This window comes from Rhamphochromis sp. 'chilingali' (assembly GCF_963969265.1).
Source record: "Rhamphochromis sp. 'chilingali' genome assembly, chromosome: 20".
Taxonomy (NCBI): domain Eukaryota; kingdom Metazoa; phylum Chordata; class Actinopteri; order Cichliformes; family Cichlidae; genus Rhamphochromis; species Rhamphochromis sp. 'chilingali'.
In genome coordinates, this window is record NC_137947.1 from 25641848 (window position 1) to 25663383 (window position 21536).

Here is a 21536-nt window from a genome sequence, read left to right on the forward strand (position 1 = left end):
TATGCAGGAAGCTTCTCTGAATGCACAACACAATTAACCTGGAACAAGATGGGCTACAGCAGCAGAAGACCAGACTCCTGTTGGTTAAGGACTAGAAACTGAGGCTACAATTCTGCTCATCAAAATTGGACAATAGAAGATTGGAAAAACATCGCCTGGTCTGATCAGTCGTGATTTCTGCTGCAACATTCTGATGGTAATTTGGTGTAAAGAACATGAAAGCATGGATCCATCCTAACTTGTATCAACAGTTCAGGCTACTGGTGTTGGTGTAATAGCTCGGGGGTCATTTTCTCCTAATACTTGAGCAACTTTGAACAGATTTAGCATCATTTAAATGCCACAGTCTACCTAAGTATTACTGCACAATGTACCGATGGGAACACTGATAATCTCTAACTGGTTTCTTAAAGATAAAAATTTGTTTACTGTACTTAAATTGCCTCCACAGTCACAAAGATTTCAATCCATACTATCATTTAAATATGTAGTACTGTTTTATTTTCAGGCAGGTTTCAACTTTTTCAGCTCATCACTAGTATAATCCAAGAACCAAGAATAGAAATATGGAGCATGTGTGAACCCTTTAAGTAAAAAAACTAGCTTTACAGTATTTTAGAAACACGTAGTAAGGCACTTGAGAATATGTGTAAAGCTCAAACGTGAAAGTTTAGGGTTGTTTACCCTTTTATCTTTTTTTAATATTTTAAAAAGCACACTACAGTTTTTGCAACATTTCTATATTATTATGTACTTCATCATTTAGCCATGAGTACAAGTACATAACTAGAGGAAGAACACAATGGAACCAGATTATGCAATTTGTTTTCTCACAAAACAATAAAGATCAGTCCAATGCCATAGGGGCTTTGCAAATTTTTACCACTCAGGTTCACAGCGAAGTACAGGAGAAGGAAAACCTCAGGATGCTGTTGATCTGTGCTGAAGACACTCACAGGGTAGACTGTAACTAAGAAGATACAAGAATCAAAAGGAGGTTTTTCTCGCTGTTTCTCTGCAGGTGTCCCCTGAGCTCACCAAGCCTTGCCTGAAACTACATTCTTGTTTCAGTGCTCACTTTCAAAGAAGAAAGAGGAGGGATATGTTAGAACCAAATGAAAAAGAGAAGTCTTCCTCAAACACTACAGGAGCCAACAGGACACCATAAAAGCTTGAAGAGTTTGCTCAGTTTTCCCCATTTGTAGTTTGCCTTCTTTCACAGGTTTCTCTGTTTCCTCCCCTACAAAGAGTTTAACTCCAGGATGACTTCATCTGTGGGGGCTAAAAATAGGTTTACAAAATACTGTAACTGCCAACACGAAAGTAAAACTCTCAGGAATATGAGTCAACATTTGCAACCTTTATCTAACGAACACATGTCTGGAGATCGAACCATCTGCCTTTTCGAAACACTACATCATACATTTTAAACAGGCTTTTTGTGATTAAAGCCGTCTACACATCTTTTACAGGCATTTCCATTTTTCTCATTGGAAAAAAAGTTATTATTGGACTTTATTACTGCAGTTGCTTGTTAGTGCGCACAGACCTCCTCAATGAAACAAAGAAACACAGCCAAGCCAATTAATACCCACCATCCTCCCTCCGCGTGCATGTTAAACATCACACAGAACTTTTATGAATACATTACATCTTCAAAACCCCTCTTTCATGTTCATGTATGATGCCCACCCGCACTTCGGTACCGTTCTACTGGGCAAAGGCTACTCAGGGAGAGCGTCACTGCAGCATCTTTGGGAAAGAGAGAAAAAATTTGAGAGAAGAAGAAAGAGAAAATGCTGGGTCATGAATTATAGAGCGGATCACTTTCGTCTAGGTCCAGGGAGAGAGAGAGAAACCACAAGAGAGAGAGATTCACCCCCTATTCTTCTGTGCCCTGTCTGGTACGTGGGAAACCACTGGGGAGAGCGATTTATGGCCAATTGAAGCAGCAGCAACATCTCTCGGAAGGCAACGAGTGGATCCATAGCAACGATCCTAGCGGGGCATATTAATCCCCTGCTTTATGTAGTGCTAAGTGTACAATAGTAATCAGGATTGGAGCAGGCCCCACTGATCATTAAGGGAAAAGGCTATATAAAGAATTCATAATGGGATTAGCCCACGGCGAATGGAGAAGGAGAGAGAGAAACAAGAGAGTGTGGGGGTAGATGTCTGCAGGATGAGGACAGGGAGAAATGGGCAGAGGGAGGGTGGGTGGAAGGATGCAGGGAAGGGAGGGGTGGCACAATGCTGGAATTAAATCACCCATCAAATTGCATGGAGGAATTTTAATTTACAGGTTAATGTCTTATTGTGTGACTAATCATAGGCAACCGTTTCAATGAGCCAGTGGAAAACCAGGGGAATCTGAGGCTGCTGCAACCAAATGGAAATACTATGTGTAGTCATTCCTGATGGAAATACAGTGTGTTAAGTAAAGCATAAATTATTTCAGTGTTCACAGAGGATCTTAATTCACTCAAAGCCTAATACAACAGGCTCAAAAGGCAAAGTCAGAGAAAAAAAAAATTCTGTTTTGGCAGCTACAAGGAAAAGATTTGGTGCAGTTGTAAATGAAGTAAAACAGGTTTATCTCCACAGGAGTCTGACTTTCACCTGCACACAGATATATAAACAACACAAAACCCAGAGTTGTTGAAGGAATAATTTTAAATAAACCATATAACATGAATGACTATACATATATAATGGCCTGTCCTTTACTGAAAATATATGACAAAATATCCTTCACAATTCAATATGCAAGTCTGAGAGTCAGCAAGGAATTAAAAATTAAATACAGGAAGCTAAATCGCCGTGTGAAATTAGACATTTTTATTAGGCTAACATAACTGAAGAATTCCGACATATGATCTGATATAATAACCCAATACAAGCTGTCTTCTGCTTTCATCTAATAACCCCCTTTAATCAAACCAGACGTAACACACTACTTCTGTTTTGGTTACCCAACAAGTACCACACATCCACGGACAATTTCTGGAATTAATCTGGTCTGCTGAAACTTCCACTTTATTTTAAACATTGATGAAAAGTGAAAGGTGAAAGGTTAGCTTTATGAAGCTACTATAAAAGACCTGAGTCCAGCTTAAAGTGCTAAAAGACGTCTAATTGATACATTACTAGGCTAAACCAACTTAAATTTGGTTCAGATGTTAAAGTTTAGACCTTTATGTCACACATAGGTATTGCTAACATGTGCCTTTTTTAATTAAACATTTATTTTGGTTTATAAAATATTGTTGTCTGAATATATCCAGATGTTTAGGCTAAGGCATAATACCCATTATATACATTGCAGACGGCAGGAAACCTTATTTCTGGGTACTTTTTCTGAAATCCCCTGCCCAATTCACATGCACAGTTGACACATTAGGATGTAAATTCTCCACGGATGAGTCCACAAAAAACAGGCAGGCACAAAGACTCATGGACAGACCCTCATTCTTGCCATTTGATTACAAAATTTTCATCACTCAAACACCCTAGCGGACTCACAGACACAGAAAATATAATCCCGGCTTTATGCTGCTGGACTATAATGTTTGTAATTATTATGTTTCTAGAGCAGTTCCAGAAGAGGCTGAAGGGGATGATGACACGTTCTGACCAGTGTGGGAACACCTCTGGATCCTCCAGGAGCAGATGGACATGGCTGAGAAAATGTAGGCCTGGGCTATTGTGTTAAATACGCTGCCACCACAAACCACAGTGTAGAAGCATTGAAAAAGTGATGGACAGGTGGATTTATTGGACTGAGAAACATAAGGACTGTAAGATTACCGTTAACCCAAGGTGGTTTACAGTAAAGACTAATGAAGTAACGAATAATCCTCTAATAGTAACAGAATTATCTTTAAGTGCGCAATAAGCTTCATACAATAATGATCATTTCACTTATTCATGTGGTGCATTAATTGTAATTCACACCAATTCAAGCTGTGCAACACATAGACAAAAGGACAGCTAGTGAGGATGCGCAGCTCTACCCTGTGTCATGTGTTACAGACCAGAAAACATCAAGTGATCCTGTTAGCACCCTTTTAAAGTAGGTCACTGCCAAATGTGCTAGATGCCTCACTTGAACCCCCTCTGTCACACCCTGAATTATGAAACTGTTTTGAATGGGTGTGGCTTAGTTCACTTACATTTAAATAAAAAAACTGAACAGTCTAATGCAAAAAGAACCATGACCCTATCACCAGGATAGTAACAGTCACAAAGTAAGTTTAGCTGAAGCCTTTCCTTTACTAATTCTATCTAGCGCCTTGGCTCAGCTCACTTTAGGTAGCTCCTTCATCAATCCAGCAGACCGGGGGGAGGACTTTATTACAGCCACAGCTCGTTAGCTTGAGTGGTCTTAATGAAGCAGCGTGGCGATCAGACAGAAATCATGCTGCCGAGGCCCTGCGTCATTACACCAGCCTTTAATTACGTTGATATATAGCTTAGACAGGCCTTAATACCACGGAAATTCACCAAGTCTTACCGGACTTCAGCCTCCTACACTCTATCACACACATAAGCTTATTTCCTCAGTGTAGTTCACTCTCAGAAACATATTCAATAGCTCTTTTTTTACTGAAACTGTTGACAGCCAATATGCTCTGCAACTCTTCCACTTACATTTCCAACATGCTCCTCATAGATTTGACAGCATTTTAACACCAAAACTCAACAAGAATTTTAGATTTGTACCAGACTTTCTTCTTGTCAGGGTAAAGACACCTCTAAAACACCATTTAGAGCATAGTTAGACGCCACAACTCTGCTGACAGTGTGGATAGTGTTTTCAATCCCAGCCTGCTTCTCTGCACAGCAGGTGGGAGAGAGAACCTCAGGACAGATAGGGAATTGAGGCCAAGTCTTGGGGCAATCGGAAAAGAAACTTGAATGAGAGAGACAACAGACTTGAAAAAGGTACTGTTGTGATTCATTACTATTCATGAGTTAACTTCAAAATCTATTCCCCAACTGAGTAGAACAGAAGGACTTCTAGAAAAAGGCCCGTGAGAGGTTTCAAAATAAGTGAAACATCAGATTTAGAGTCAAACCAAAAGGAAATAATACCAGGTCTGCTTAGGGTTCCCAGTAGGTTATACTTTAAATAATACTTAAAAGGTATGCTCACCTAATTTTTCTATTTCTAAACAGAACATGTGTTCTTAACTTTAATACATTACATTGGTCATAAGCACCAGTCCTTGGTTATCCATGGCTTCTAGTCATCTTCAATCTGTAACACATGAGTGAGAATTTGTCAAAAATTATTTCAAGTAATATCTCTGTGTGGTCCCTGGTTCTCTTTAAGTAATTTTCTAGATAAAAACTCGGTCTCAAGTCTGCAGAAGTAAAGCATTACTGTCTGCCTTCCACTGCCGCTGTTCTGTGAAACATATTCCACTTTTCTTTCATTGGACTCAGAGTTATGATAGCTATATTATGTCATGCTTCCCTACCTCCTTCATTATTCAAAATGAACAGAAATCCAGTTATATAATACGAGGGCAGAAGTTCTTATGAGATTTGGAAAGCTCAGCACTAGACATCTCCCCTCTGTGTTAATTGGTTTTGCTTCTGAAAGCCCATCATTTTCTTTCAGGCCCATTAACCATAATGCTCCAGAGTCCTGGATTAGTTCACACTCACTAAGACTGCTGTGTTGTCGTTAAATTCAATTTAACGGGGCACCCACCAGTGCTAATTACCGCTAACCCCAGATACTGTTTCATGTTAGCTTGGTCACTGTTCCTGTGAAAAGATGTCTTTGTTAGATTCATTTTCCTTCACCTTTTGGAATGCTTGTTGATTTTCTTTTGTTGGATGCTAGTTTGAGGTTTACTCTATAACTAATTTCACAAAGCTGATTTCTATCCTAAATCCTTAATGACACTGCTGAATGGCTGGTCATCTTCCAGAAACCTCATCTGTACCTACAAGGCTACATCCACACGTACACGGGTATTTTTGAAAACAGCTTTTTCTATGCGTTTGGGCCACATGTAAACATTTTGGATCACTGAAAACAGGGATTTTTTAAAACTTCTGCCAGGGTGGAGATTGTTGAAAATTCAGTTTTTGCGTGTGGCCGAGGAAAACAGAGATTTAGTCACGCGACGTCAAGGGTGTGCGCCTTTATTGACATCACGCTGTCCGCCATGTTATTGTTAACATTAGATTAATTTCTACAATGGCAGATGTAGACAAAATACTGTTCCTGTTAATCTTACTATGTGTAGTTTTTACACGCTTACATTTACACATGCAGTTAGACAGAGGTGTCAGAGTGAACTTCGGACATGGCTTCTACATTCAACACAGATGCTCTCACAATGAGATCGGGTGGGACAACTGCCGAAAGTGAGGCAGTTCTTCCGGAACAATGGCAAGAGAATTTTCGCATGTTGAGGACTTCATTTTTGGCTCTTTGTTAGCTACTTCGTCCGCACATCGAAGACCTAACAACCGAAATGAGGTTGCGTTTTTTGCATTTACGTGTGGACGGAGATATTTTTTTCAAAATTGCACGTGTGGACAGGATTTTTTTTTTTTTTAAAGAAACCGGAAAATCTCAGTTTACAAAAAACTGAGAACTGTGGACATAGCCTAAACCTGAACAATTCCAGTGGTTACAGCAGTCCCCCACATTGTGACAGAAACCTTCAGACAATCAAAATATTGCAATCGGCTACCATATTAACTGCGAGCAACAGCATACAGATCATAGTCTTGTAGGTCTAAAGTAAGTTCAACCCTATCACTTGTTTTTCACCGCCTTCCTTTTGTCTAGCCTGTCAATTCAGTTCTGTCATTTATCAAGACTGGTTTTGCAAACAGTTGATGAAACCATGAGGTAACATGTATGAGGCCATACAGTTTCTTTCAAAAGTCACTGTGTCTTTCCCTGCTTAAGAATGAATCATTCTGGGTTTATTTAACTTCTGTGCAAATGAGCATTTACTCACAGGATGGGGTTTTCTTTGCTTAAAAACTGACGTTTACCATTACCTCACCTTCACATTTGACCAGCCGGATACGCTGGCTGCAGGTAAAAGATTCATTATTCAGCCCCAGGAACGGGCAGGGAAGGGCCTTTCCAATAGCTTTTACCTAAGTCCCCCCTAAAAGCCTCCCAGGAAAAATACCTGCATTACAGAGCCTTGCTGTGGAGAAAGTGTATTCAGTATAGAAGCACTCCTAGTACCTGAATAAAAGATGAAATATTGAACACAGACTGTGGGGTTTTAAGTTTATTATTTAGGCCAAGATGGTCTAATTGCTCTAATGCAATGGAGTTGATTTTTTTTTCCCCCAAGCAAGGTGGAGTGTGCTGGTTTCAGACCTCTACTTAACTTGCAGGTTTGTGAAGGGACCACTTTATAGTGTACCCATATTTTGAGTGAGGTTCATACTGTACATCCAAGGTAGCAACATTAATTACATTTTAATTTGTAGGGGAGGTTTTACCATCTCTTTAATTTTTCAGGCCCAGGGCTCTTTACCTGAAACTACGAATGGCGAGGGAGTGGAGGGGATCTAAATCTAAATGTAGAAGTTTTTAATGTAGAGAAGGATCGCACTGTATTTATTATTAATGAGTAAAGCACTATTGCCATCAAAACCAAATACACCCCGAGGACCTTTTCAAAGTAAAGGATGTAAGAGGACTTTGAATAAAGGGGAAAATCTTGTTATTGATATTATGATTTACTTTTTATTTAATGTATTAGGACTTGTATCAGAACTTTGTTGCTACTGAATTTTACACCAAATTCAGCAGCTGTTGTTATTGAACTGTAACACCACATTTTTTTAAAATCAGGCCAAAACTACCTGCCTGTCTTCATATTTCCCATAACTGTTTGATTTGAAATACATCTTAATCTCTTATTAGCACTCAATAAATTTTAGCATTGACCTATGCTCTTAAACAGCGGTCCCCAACCTTTTTTGCGCCACGGACCGATTTATGCCCGACATTATTTTCACGGACCGGCCTTTAAGGTGTCGTGGATAAATACAACAAAATAAAACCAGTACCGGTACCGAAAAAAATAAGATTTATTCATAACACACGTGAAAAGACCCAGGAAACAGAGTTAACGATGAAAACGATAACAAAATAACGCTGAAAACCGATAAAAACCCTGAAAACCATACATTTCACACCTGAGCCTCAACTCTCGCGGCCCAGTACCAAACGACTCACGGACCGGTACCTGTCCGAGGCCCGGGGGTGGGGGACCGCTGCTCTTAAGTATAAAATAGTAATATTAGTTTTGTTGTTGGTTATTTAGTCATGAATCTCTTGTTTCACAATGCAGCTACTTTGCAACAGAACAAGGGTAACTACCAAAGTACCTCATATGTTACAGTTACATTTTGCAACTTACATACATGCACAAAAGATTTTAGGTAATATTTGGTGAAAAGGGGGAACCTTCTTTCAATCTTAAAGTTAATATTTAGCAAAATTATCCTGTTTTTTCCTTCACTGGTTTCTTTAGGAAGCAAGCCCCAACACCTGGGCCACGGACCAGTACCAGCCGTGTGTCGTTTGGTACTGGGCCACGAGAGTTGAGGCTCAGGTGTGAAATTCATGGTTTTCAGGGTTTTTATCGTTATCTTTTTTATCGTTTTTATCGTTAACTCTTTTTCCCTGGGTCTTTTCACGTGTGTTATGAATAAATCTTCTTTTTTTGGTACAGGTACTGGTTTTATTTTGTTGTATTTATCCACGACACCTGAAAGGAAAGTGAAAATATTGTCGGACATAAACCGGTCTGTGGGACCGCTGTCTTCAGGGGTTACCACAGTGGATCATGAGCCTCCATCTACCAAGATGGGATGGCTTAATCTTAAGCCCTTAACACCACTTCTACAGCAGATTACCCAGCCTGAGTTTTCTTGCCATGAAAGAAGGCTGGCATTAAAATGAAGAGACAATACAGTGAAAGCAACAGAGAGAGCTTGGCATCACTGCTCGTGGTTCCTTCTTTACCTCCTCATGTTTGATTAGTTTGACATTTCCCAGTAATGGTGGGAATTTTCTTCCCTCTCCTAGCAGGAGTCGCTTTTCTCCCCCTCTCCAGCGGCCTGTCTCGCCATGCTGAGACTCACACAAACGCTCTGCACCGGGGCCTGTGAAATCCCTGGATGCCAGGGCCCTATGAAATCCAACAGAATGGCTTTTATCCCCTGAAGATACAGTACAAATCATCATTGGTTTTATCTCAGCTGGGGATGTCAATTTATCTAAATGAGCTTAGTCCCTCTAGCTGCCTGTCAGAGTTATTTCTCCCTCTCCAACACCAGCCCCATCCTGACACCCTCCTTTCTTTTCATCTTTTTCCTCTCTCCACCCATGCCTTAGCTCTTCTCTTCCTCCTCCCGCCCTGAATCGGTAAGGTTTAGATCCATTCGATGTCGCTGTTCTTTGTTCTCGAGAGGGAGGGGACAACAGAGGATGGGGCAAGTAATGGGATTGGTACCCTGTACTGGGCACCAGTTTTATTCGAAGGCTGCCTTGCTGGCCCAAAGACGTGTGTGTGTGTGTGTGTGTGTGTGTGTGTGTGTGTGTGTGTGTGTGTGTGTGTGTGTGTGTGTGTGTGTGTGTGTGTGTGTGTGTGTTTTGTTCTGAGTCCCTTTAGTGTGCACTGGAATGTACTTAATCTGCCTGCCATCGTAATGCAAATGAAGCTCCCTGGTCCCAGCAGGGAAATGCTCACACATTTGTGTGTGTGTGTGTGTGTGTGTGTGTGTGTGTGTGTGTGTGTGTGTGTGTGTGTGTGTGTGTGTGTGTGTGTGTGTGTGTGTGTGTGTGTGTTGTCAAATAGTCAGGCACTTGATAGAGGATGCTGGAAAGCTCAAGAGGGGGCATCAAAGAGTGGGCAAAGGCTTCTGTCACACTAACACAATGGCTCAGGACCAGGTCCAGTTACACATACACACACACGCAGACACACACACACGCAGGTCCATTGAGCAGGCTGAGATACGACACCACACATGTGAGGTGGGAAATGACAGTGACCCTGTATTTCCTTAAACAGCTCTGCAAAGGTAGTTGACAAAACTTCATTTTCCACCATCAGCTCTCAAATTGCAAATCTGGTATTTTTATCTATTTATTTATTTTTACCTTTTTTATCATTATATATATATATATATATATATATATATATATATATATATATATATATATATATATATATATATATATATATATATATATATATATATTCAACACAAATTTTTGTCATCTATGTCTTTTGAACACAACACAAGTCTTTCTGTTCCTACTGTGCAGTACATTTCAGCATAGAGGATCTTTTAAGCTAAAGACAGTTTGGATAAATGACATTAAATAACATTACGATTTGTTAGTCAAGGCCCATAAAGTGAACTGCAGAACAATTAAGCAAATGACACCCATTTCCCTAAATATATGGTGCTGTGCTGTAAATGTAAGGACACTGACACATGCACACATTACACTCATCTCACTTCCAGCTTTAAAAAAAGTCACTTTTTAAAGACAATTTACCATGATTTTCTAAATCAGGCAAGATTAAGAATGAAAGTCGGACGTCTCTATTAATAAAGCTTTCAAGGTGTCCTTGCTACCTGACCCCTGATTTCAGCACGATTCCCACTGATGAAGACTGAGGACGCTGCTTTTCCTTTAAAGACTAAAAATGCTTCACATTTTTCTTCCTCGCTCACCTCCACCTTGTCTTCCTCTCCTTCAGCAACCCCCCTCCCCAATCATCCACATTCTTAAGATCAAGGTCAAGGTAGATTTTATTGTCCCAAAGGGAAATTACTTTTGTAGTGAGGTTATAGGAAACTCTGTCTCCACATGGCAACTAAAAATATATCCTTGTGGGTACAAGCTAAGTCAATACAAAGGACAAAGGAAATATACGCACTGGCTGTTTCCAGACAGAGATGTGCATTCAGCTGAAACAGAGTAAATTATGCTGGAAGGAAGATTCTCATTGTACCTTCTTTTATGGTTATCCTGTTGATGAGGTTCTACGTGCTCTTAAATACTGTATCACTATGGTAATTCGCTGCTGCGTACTCTCTGTGAATGTATTGTTATAGAGTACAAAACAAATAAAGGAATACAGTTAATATTAAGAAATCGTGACTTGTAATTGGAGCATCAGCCAAATTAACGTGACTATAGCAAAATAACATGTTAAGATTGCACAGCAGGAAATATCAGTACATCGCTACTTGTTTGAGCTGATTTTTTGAATACTTATTTATGAATGACAGGATTTGGACTGTTGTCAAAAAACTTTAGAAAGGTATAAGAGTTAAGGGAACCCAGACACTTTGCGCCTTGTGCCTGAACTGTGGCTACAAATCCTCATTTCAATGCTTTGACAGTCAAAGGTACAATAATATGACCAAACCTATTAATAGCAAGACAGTTAATTAGATTCAAAGATTAATTAACGGCTTATCTAATCTATCAAAGGGCTAAAGATAACCATCTAATTAACAATATGAGTAAGGAAAAGTAACAAAGTTTGTGAAACAAAGAACTCTGTCTTTAGATATCAGTGTTATCTTTAGCCATCACTCCTTTTCTCTCCCATCCATTGTTCTCTCTCATCCCTCTCTTTCACCCTCTTTCGTTCCTTCTGTTCCGCCTCTCTTCCCTCTCTCCCCCTCACACACAATCAGCCTCCCCCCTCTGCCCCTGATGCTTATTGATTGCCAAAGTTCATACAAGAGCATCACTTAATGTGCTTGCTTTCATGTCCTGCCTTTGTTGCGAGGGCCGCAGCTCACGATATTGCAAATTGATCCGTCTCTCTCCGCCACCCTTTGTCAGGGTTTGTGAAGTGAGCTACTATTACATTAGCCCACTCTCCGATTCTTGCCCCCACCCTCCTCCTCCTCTTCCGCCCCTCGGGGTCTTTCACTGATTCTGTCTCTTTCTTGTCATTCTGAGGATGGCATCGGCATGGCTAAACACTGGTTTGAGAGCTGATTAACAGAGCAACACGCCTGACTGACTGCACTGATGAGCTCCTTGAGGTTTGATGATGTAGCCAATAAACGGACACTTTTGATTATCTGACCCCTGACCTCCTCTGTAACAACAACAAACACCCTCCCACCCACATTCACCCAACCTCCAGCTTTTCCTCTGCGTCCACTTCACGCCTCCTTCTCTCCATTGACCTTCTCTGGTGACGACTTGAAAATGAAGGCATGCTTGTGTGAACACAAACAAGGGTGTGCATCCTCAAGGGCAGAGCACCCTTGAAAAGATTCAGTGTGTGATTTTATCACCTCTGGGAACCACAAGATGAAGCAGGAATGGTTTTAATGTAACTGATTACATGGCACATCGTCTTCAAAAAGGGCTGAGGATTTGAATGCCGCATAAACAAAGTACATTGTTTTTCAAAAAGTTATACCAAGTGAAAGCTCTGGTTAAAAAAAACACACACACACACAACAAAACAAAAAAACTTCTGTGCAAGTTGTGATAACCTGTCCCTTTAGGCAGTGGAAGTAAATGGACTCCAAGACACAAGACAAGCATCCATTAAAGAGGTTTTCTCTCACTTTATTCCCGCCTTGGACAACTTGGCAGAAATTTGGAACGAAGACGAAACACCGGCTCACTTTGACGCGCCTGCGGTCTGACTTCAGAGTCCTCCTGAGCTGATCAACAGCCATTCCTGAAGTGTACATCCTTGACAATGTAATTTCCTGGTGGAGTATTCTCCCCAGCTTAAGGCAGAGTGCCTGTAATTAAGACTTGGATGCCCAAGACCACAACCACCACCTCTCATCACACACATACGCACTCCACCACCTCCCAGAGCTAGTGTTGTCATGGAGAGAAGATGTCAGGGGAAGAGGCTGCAAATGTTTGCGGTGATGGCAGCAGGGGATGGGTGGGTAGATGGGGGGGTTTGCACGAAGAGAGGTTGCACAGGGGGTTGTCTGAGAAGAGGGCGATAAGGGGATGGGGGACTGCGGCACAATCATCTTGATTTCTTGTGCTGAACGATTACATGCCATGCTAATTGCTAGCAGAGGGATCTTTAATAAATATTTCATTCGATGCAGCATCATTACTGCCTAATGTCGTTATTAATCTCCACCAGTAATTTCCACTCAGGAGAAGCGTCTTTGTTAGGGGAGAGCAATGTTTTTCCCCCCACAAGGAAGGAAAGAGGGAGTGGTAACGATGGAGAGAGAAAGAGAATTAGGGAGTGATTCTGAAAAAGTGCCATTACTTTAAAGTTATGAGAGGAGAGGGGAGGAAAAGTGAACGAACCATGTGGAGGAAAAGAGGGAGAGAGCAATAAAGACTCGATGCTAAAAGGGAACAAGAGGAAGAGTAGGAAAAGACAGAATGGGAAGTTAACTAAAGCAAGGCAGCAAATACAGTTACAGAAACATGCCATTTCCTGAGAGGCCTTTTCCATCAGTGAGATCATAGCGGCTAATTTGATTTGTACATGAGAAAGGGGTTGTTCAACTGCCGCTGTAGAAAAAGATTTACTTAGGTTAAATGGCAATAGCTGCCAGTAACGACTGCGACATCGGATACATCGAACAAGCAAAAGTGTCAATGTAGCGACAAGAGTCTTTCTTTCAATCTCACTCCAAATTGCTCTGCTGCTAATTTTCTTTTAGAGATAAGCCAGACTGCAATTCCTAAATAGCATGAAAAATAGCAAAAATTTCCTTGCTCCTAAAGCGAGACACTAAGATCTAGTCTAATACATTATTTTCCTGGAGAACAGCGTTCAGCATCACTAAAACATCTTTAACATTCAACACAAGGAAAAGGTCACATTAAATATGATATCTGCCAATGTGGCTTTTTTCCATGTCGCTAAGATGTGGTACAAGTTTCTGAGCTCACAAGTAGTTCTTGTAGTTCTCAGTATTAAGGAAAAATATTCCTTGGAAATGTGCTTCCACACAGAAGAAGATAGTAGGTGGAGAGTGATAGGTAATTAGAAACTGACAGCTATGAAGACAGAGCAGACAATTAAAAAACTCGGTGATAGAAAAGCAAAGAGAAAATATATCACCTACGTGTCCACGGAACTTTTTTCCAAATCTAAGTTTGGCTTGCAAAATAAAAAAAGGACCACTCTGCTGACAGCATACCCCGGCAGAAGACTGTGCATGGGTCCATACCATGTTGTGCATGCCATCTCGTCTTCATGCAGTTTAAGACATTAAGAAGGCGTGAAAATGGCAGCAAGCTAAGCCTTGGGCGAATAGCAAATAGCATTAGCCACTGAGCAGACACTGCATTTTACTCATTCCAATATCCATCTGTGCCTACGGCTATGCTAGCTAACTGCTATCAGACTGGCTTATTCACAGATATTTTCCACAGCTCTAGTGCTTTTTAAAGCAAAATTCAATCTTTGGTAATAAGTGAATTTGAGATGGAGCATAAGCACAAACTAAAAAGCAAATCCAAATCCATGTTAGTTTTATCGAACAACGTATTTCATGGCCACATTCCAAACTTTTATGAGAATAGGTTGTGAATCATTACCAGAAAAACGATTATATGCTTTGCATGATGTTTCAATAACATATCCATCACATATGGCCATAGACGGTGACAGGAGAGCTGGAATGGGATGGAGTGATGGCTTGAAAGAAGAGAGGAGAGAGAGAGTGATATATTGACTTATAATAAAGAAGAAAAAAGGCTTCAGTTAAACCATCTAGCCACCCAGTCTTCACTCTTTCCTTCCATCTTCTTTTCCTGGCTCACACACACACACGCGCATATTAACACACACGCACACAGACCAGAGCCACACAAACGATGGCATTGCCCCCAAAGAAAATAGAGTGGTGTGTACCATCCAATTATCTGTCAGGGGTGAATAATGGCCCCAATAATATATTCACATTGCCATTGCCGATCAATTTTTAATCAAGCTGAGAAATATGGAGGAAGTGAAGCTAAAATGACCCACAAGGAACTCTCCCATAATGCCTTCACAGAGAAGTCCCTAATTTTGCACCAATCAAATTACCTATTCCCCAGGCCCCACCCGCCCCTCTCCAGCCCCCTCAGCCCATCGTCATCCTATGAGCAATAACGGCATCTCCCAGTGCGGCGCAGACAAGTAGCTACAACTACTCAGTTCTTTCATAAGGGCGGAGGTCAGGGGGCAGTAACCTTATTAAAGGATGTCGACTAATAACAAAGTGGTTAGTAATTACTAGCTGAACAACATGTAGTTAGGGATGCAAAAGTGTGACAACAGAAATTGCTTTCTACTATTGAAAAGAAAGAAGAGACAAGAGGTGATTTTAGTTTTTACTTTACCTCCTACATCAGATTTCTTTAACAAGTTTTGAAGCTTTTTGCCCCTTTGTCTTTACATTCTTAAATGTTTAAAAAAATTGTTTTTTGGAATATTTAAGTTACAAATAATTCAATGATTTATATTAACATGCTGTATTTGAATTATTCCGCTCATTTTAACTGGTGCTTATGTCTGCTTTTTTTTTAAGTAAAAAATGTTTTAAGTCACTGGCATATTGATGGCAGACAGTTTATTTAAAACAGGGCAATGTTTACCACTGTGTAGCATCGCCTCTTCTTTTAACAACAGTCTGTAAACATCTGGGAAATGAGGCAACCAGTTGCTAATCTTTTGAGATAGGAATTTTGTCCTATTCTCATCTGATATAGGATTCTAGCTGCTCAACAGTCCTAGATCTTATTTGTCATATTTTTAATTTCAGGATGTGCCAGATTATTTCAATTGAAGAAAGCTCTGCACTGCTTGCAGGCCACTTCAGTCTTCTACTACAGAGTAATGCGGTTGTAATAGATATATGCAGGTTAGCATTGTCTTGCTGAAATATGCAAGACCTTCCCTGAAAAAGATGTCTGCATGGGAGCATATGCTGATCTAAAAACCTGTACAAACCTTTCAGCATTGACAGTGCCTTTCTAGCTGCCAGTTCCACGGACACACACAGGCCTATATCAGTGATGCAGACCTTTGAACTGAATACTAACAACAAGCCATGTCTCACCATATGGCTTGTTTGTTGTCCGGTTTAAAAAAGAAAAAAAGACAGACATTGTGAATGGCTGTCACTATGTCTAACTTCTTTTGATCCACTCTCTGATATTAACACAAATCCTTTATTAAAGGAATAATAAAGAAGGATACCACAAGTGAAGATTATCACTTTAACTAACTAGGGTCAGTTATATTTATCTAGGACAGTATAGCAAGTATTTGCCATGAATTTGGCTTAGCGTGCTTAACTGTACAGTACACTTTCCTTTATCAAACATCCGCTGTAAATATGAGAGAAATTATTGTTATCATAAACTACTCTTTTAACATGTTGCAGTGGACATCAAGTGCATATACACATAGGACATCTAACATTTTGAAATCAAGACCATCAGTTCTTCTGATACCTTTTTGGAAATGGTGCATGAGTCATTGATGTGGAGTTGTAAATATCGTGGCTAACATGAAAATATTATATTGACTTTGAATGGAAATTCAAGCAAACTTAATTTAAGCCAGTGCAGTGAACATAATAGTTGACTGTTACATCATATGGATGCCTATACACACATATTTCATGGTGTTCTATAAAAACAGACATTTCTTGCTTTAATTTCATGCCAGCAAACCCACATTTCCTCTCTTGCTATAGTTACTCATTTATAAACACAATACTCATATAATTCAAGTGTGTACACTCACAAACCTACACAAACCACACACACACATAACCAACTTTATGTCTGAGCACTTTGAGAGTAAATTCAACCCTATAAAGCCGAGCCCAGTGCGCCTGAGATGGGTCACGTATCTATACGCAGCGCGGGTGCAATCTGCAATGAAAGCTTTCCCATTTGTAATAAACTGCAGCCTCTCAAAAGAGCAATCCTAGGGAGAATCCTGTGAGCTCTCTCCTCACTATAACAACAGTGTCTGTAAAACAAATGAGCAGGGAGGTAATTGGAGACAAACAAAAATTACATTTCCAATAAAGGTTCTTGTCTCTTTGGGCTCCCAGAAGCCCCCAGCCCTCCTCAACTGTTTAACAGCCGTAATATACCCTCTCATCAGCCTTCCTTTTGAGAAGCCACCAGAGAGGAGTTATCCGAGTACAAACAGAGATCACCTAATGTGAACAGGTTGAGGGTTTAGTGGTTGTAGTGTTTTTGGCAATTAAACAGGAAGGTGATGCTGGGATAGATGGATAAGGGTATTAAAAGAAAAGACTACCAGTTTGCATGACCCATGGTTTACACTTTAAGACACTCGTGAAACTTCAGTAAAAGATTTACAATTAGTAGCACTTGTGAAAAGCTGCACAGTAAAAACACCTGAAAACATATTTTATTTGCACTATCAAAGTTATCAAGTCATAAATTATAAATAAATGAGTGAGAGTTGCTAGTTGTTCATGTGAAAAATGGCAACCTACAGAGAAAAAGTGCCAAAAAGTGCTATTGTTTCCATAGCCACTTTAGGTTGGTGAGTCAGTCCTTAGATTATCATGTTAAAATGTCCATTTACAGGAAAAGAAAAAAAAGTCCACACAACATCTTTATAGCCTGACCAAGAAAAAAAAAATCAATTAAAAGCGGATTTTTCTTGTCATAAATTATTTTGTATTAACAGATTACTAGAAGCTCCTTATTATTCTTCGCTTCAGCTAATTTAAGTCAGTGAAATTATAAAATTCCACGAGGTTTTCATTCATTGTTATGCATCATATCATTGATGTGTGATGTCATTTCAATTGGACAGTATAATTTAATTTCACTTTTCTAGTCTTACTGACCTACACAAAGCTCTTTAAGATTATTTTGTCCAGATCAAAACACTTTCCTCACATCTATGTCCAATTTAGAATCACTAATTAACCTTACAATGCAACTCATCGTGTTGGATGAATCCATTGTGTCATTGTGTGTCGACTTTTAAATTATGAGTTATTGATTGCAGAATCCTGAATTGATAGTTTTGAAAACACGTTTAAATGTAAATATCTACATATGCCAGAATTAGCCAAAAGGCTAGTTTTGATAGTCCCTGTTTAGCATGACTCAAGTTGCTGTTTTTTAATCTTGTGTCTATTTAAAGTCTCGTTCTTTGCATTAAGGACAGCTGAAATGAGCAGCAGAGAGAGGGGGTAATTACTTATGTGTAAGAGCAAAGATCAGCCGCACAAATCTCTTGTCAAGAATCCACACATTAAATACAAGACTGTGTCACATAAAGAGTCTGGCAACTTCACTGAGTTGGAAAAAAAACATATTAATTTTGTTATTTAAAATAACGTTTAAGGGTCTTGCAAATTGCAGAAGTTTTCCAGGAGAAATGGCAAAACGAGAAGCAGACGGGAGAAAGCCAGCAAAAACGGAAGTACAGTATTGATCGGTGTGCTGAAATGCACCTGGTGTTTATGGTTTCAGAGCATTCATAGATTTTATGAACCTAGCTTGTTAGCATTAGCTGATCATTTTCATACCATAAGGTCTGTCTCAAAAGACAAGATGGCAATGGGTAAAATAGAAATCAAAAGGTTCACTTTGAGTGAACTTTTGCAGTTCAATAGGTCACAGCTACATAGCTATCTTCATGTTTATATACAGTCTATGCTTAAACAGAATTCCTGTGTACGTAATAAAACTGATATAATATATGTGAAAGGATTCAGATTTAACCAAAGCACTCACTTTATACTGTGTATAAATTATGATTGAACATGTAAAAAAAAGTCTAGATAAACTTAACTTATCTGCATAATTATCACAAAAAACCCTGATAAAGATAAATGGAAGAGAAAGGATGGATGGAAAATTTACAGTTTATATGTTGGCATAATTTTGACTTAGACAACCCCACTTTGGATGCAAAAAAGCCCCTTTAACTCTTGTTGCTTTGAAACCTGACATCAAAGTCCCACTAGCAAGCTCTTGTAGCAGTTTTCTTAATTTTAGTTAAACTGCATGTTTGGACAATCGATAGTTAAAAAGTCAAGAAAGTCACCAAACTGATAGTGGAGAAGCACTGACCCATAAATGTGCAGCATTAACACTTGATTTCTGATCATTATCAAAGGATTAGTGATTCATGTTGATACTAATTGGCTAAACACTGAATTAGATAATAGTGTCAGCAGTGCTTTTAGTGACGTTGGTTCATAAATATCGCACACACATTTTTACACTAGCTCACTTTATCACACCGGCACATTTGTGCACTCTCACACACAAACCCCAGAGAGACAAAACACACTCTCACAGTAAGAATTCCACTGAGTGCAGCAGCAGTCATCTCCTCCCTGCAGCACCAAGATCAAATCAGTGTGTTTATCTGATGGTGAACCTGACATTAGGCCAAACTAAAGGTCTCTGCTCAGCTTCCTCTTATCTAACCCTGCAAACAGAGATCTCCATGGCCTAGCCTCTCACAGGGGGAAATTGATTACAGCCTCAGGCCAAAAAGGCAGTAAGCCCACAGCTCTATTCATTCCATTAGGAGTCTTGGAGCCGAGCGGGCTGAGGTGGCTATTAGCTACAGGTTGTGGATCAGATCCTCAGATACTATTTGGTCTTGTAACAGTGATGGGTTGAATGAGATGCAGTGTAATGTGAGCTTAGATGCAGGGTTGAGGTTTCATTTGACCTCAGTAGTGACCAAACAGCTGTGGTCAAAGCTTTTAATGAGAGGTCACGGGAGTTCATATTGGTTTGACATATTTTACTTAAATGCATTGACAGTAGTGAATGTTGAACAGCCCATTAGTTACTCTCAAAAGGCCACAGACTGTTTCCTTTCAGGACTTTTAGAGAGCGCATCTGCATACTTGCACTACAGTATGTGTCCTGCACACATCTGCCTGTGGTTACCAGCATTCTATTATGCAGTTTAAATGTATGTGTGAGACAGACACAGAAGAGGGAAACAAACAGAGTTAGAGAGTGTGTAGGGATGTGTGTGCGTGTGTGTGTGTGTGTGCACGCAAGTGTGATGGTGTGAGAGAGAAGAGCTAATAGTTTTAGGGCATTCCTGTCAGTGTTGCTGTATGATTGCAAGTCCTCTGTGGCTTCCTGCACTCTTTAATGCTTAGCTGGTTTTGATGTAAACACTCTAAGGAGACAAAGATGGGAAAGTCCCTGAGATATTTAACTCACTAATTCCTCCACTGTTTTCCCCTTTCTCTTTGCTGTGTTTTGCTCCGTCTTTACTTTGCTTCAGTCATTCCACTGTGGCGGAAGAATCTGGGAATCCAGGATATGCAAAAAACAAACACGCCCTGTTCCTTCATTATTAAAAAAATAAAAGACACACACATACACACACACCTCACAAACAAACCTTTATGTTAAAACTTTGCTTGAGGCATTTTTTTCTCCAATTAAACTTGTCATGGGCCTGACAAGTCTCAACTTTGTTCGCTCTACCAGGCAGGAAATTAAAAATTGCATCTGAAACAGTTTTCTTCCAACTTAACCAAAAAGGGAAGCACATCAGCACAACTGTTGTTTGGCACAGAAACATTGCATTTAATCGGATTCAATCAGAAAGTATAGTGGAAAATTCAGTCATGCATTAAACAAAAAAAAAAGAAATAGATTTTTCTGCAGTATAGTAATCTAACCTTCAGTCTTTCAAACATTAATCATCATCCATCTATCCATTTTTTTTCCAGGTTTCCAATTCAGGGTCGCAGTGAGGCTGGAGCCCATCCCAGCTGTCATAGGGCAGGAAGCAGAGTAAACCTTAGACAAATCATCAGTCTACTGAAGGGCTAATGCAGGGAGGCACACAACCATTCAAGCCTATGGCCAATTTAGAATCACCAGTTAACCTACCGTGGATGTCTTTGGACTGTCTTTGAAGGAAGCCTGAAGAGAACCCATGAAGGGCAAGCACCCATTCTCCATACAGTAAGGCCTCAGCTGGCCAGTGGGTTCAAACCCAGGAAATTCTTGTTTTGAGACAATCACCAAACCACTGCTTCACCCTTTTAATTATTAATATCAGTTCCATTTGTATGATACTGATCCTATAATCAACTTAATACAATAAATTATTTGCAATTATGTCTGCACCCAAGTCTGATTTTCTTTTCAAGACCCCATGAAATAAAAGTAATGCAGACCAGCTTGAAATGACAACCACCCTTTGATCCTAATCTGATTTTTAAACAAGGCTTGCAGGATTATTGACACATAATATATCTTTCCTGTTAAACAACAACACCTCACTTCAAACCTTTAATGCTCCACAGATAGCTTGGACCGCACCCTCCACCATAACTAGAGGTGAGAACAGTACAGCTATAAGTTAAAAATGTTCAGAAGATGCTAATTTAATTCTTTTTATGGTGTTACCACATGTGTAAGCTCTTTGAAATGATCTCACTTCATCTCGAAATCAATTCTTAATACTTTAAATGCAAACTTGTGACCGACCTCATGAGCGTGCAGCAAT

At 39.8% G+C, this 21536-nt stretch overlaps 1 long non-coding RNA gene across 1 annotated transcript in view; it reads left to right on the forward strand.

The window, feature by feature from the left end:
- The window catches only part of LOC308387937, a 31503-nt gene extending 10450 nt beyond the window's left edge, over positions 1 to 21053 (forward strand). Inside the window, exons 2-3 of the long non-coding RNA XR_013970014.1 lie at positions 3591 to 3689; positions 20752 to 21053. This is a non-coding gene — a long non-coding RNA (uncharacterized lncRNA). The remainder of the gene's footprint in view (positions 1 to 3590; positions 3690 to 20751) is intronic.
- Positions 21054 to 21536: the final 483 nt, after the last annotated feature.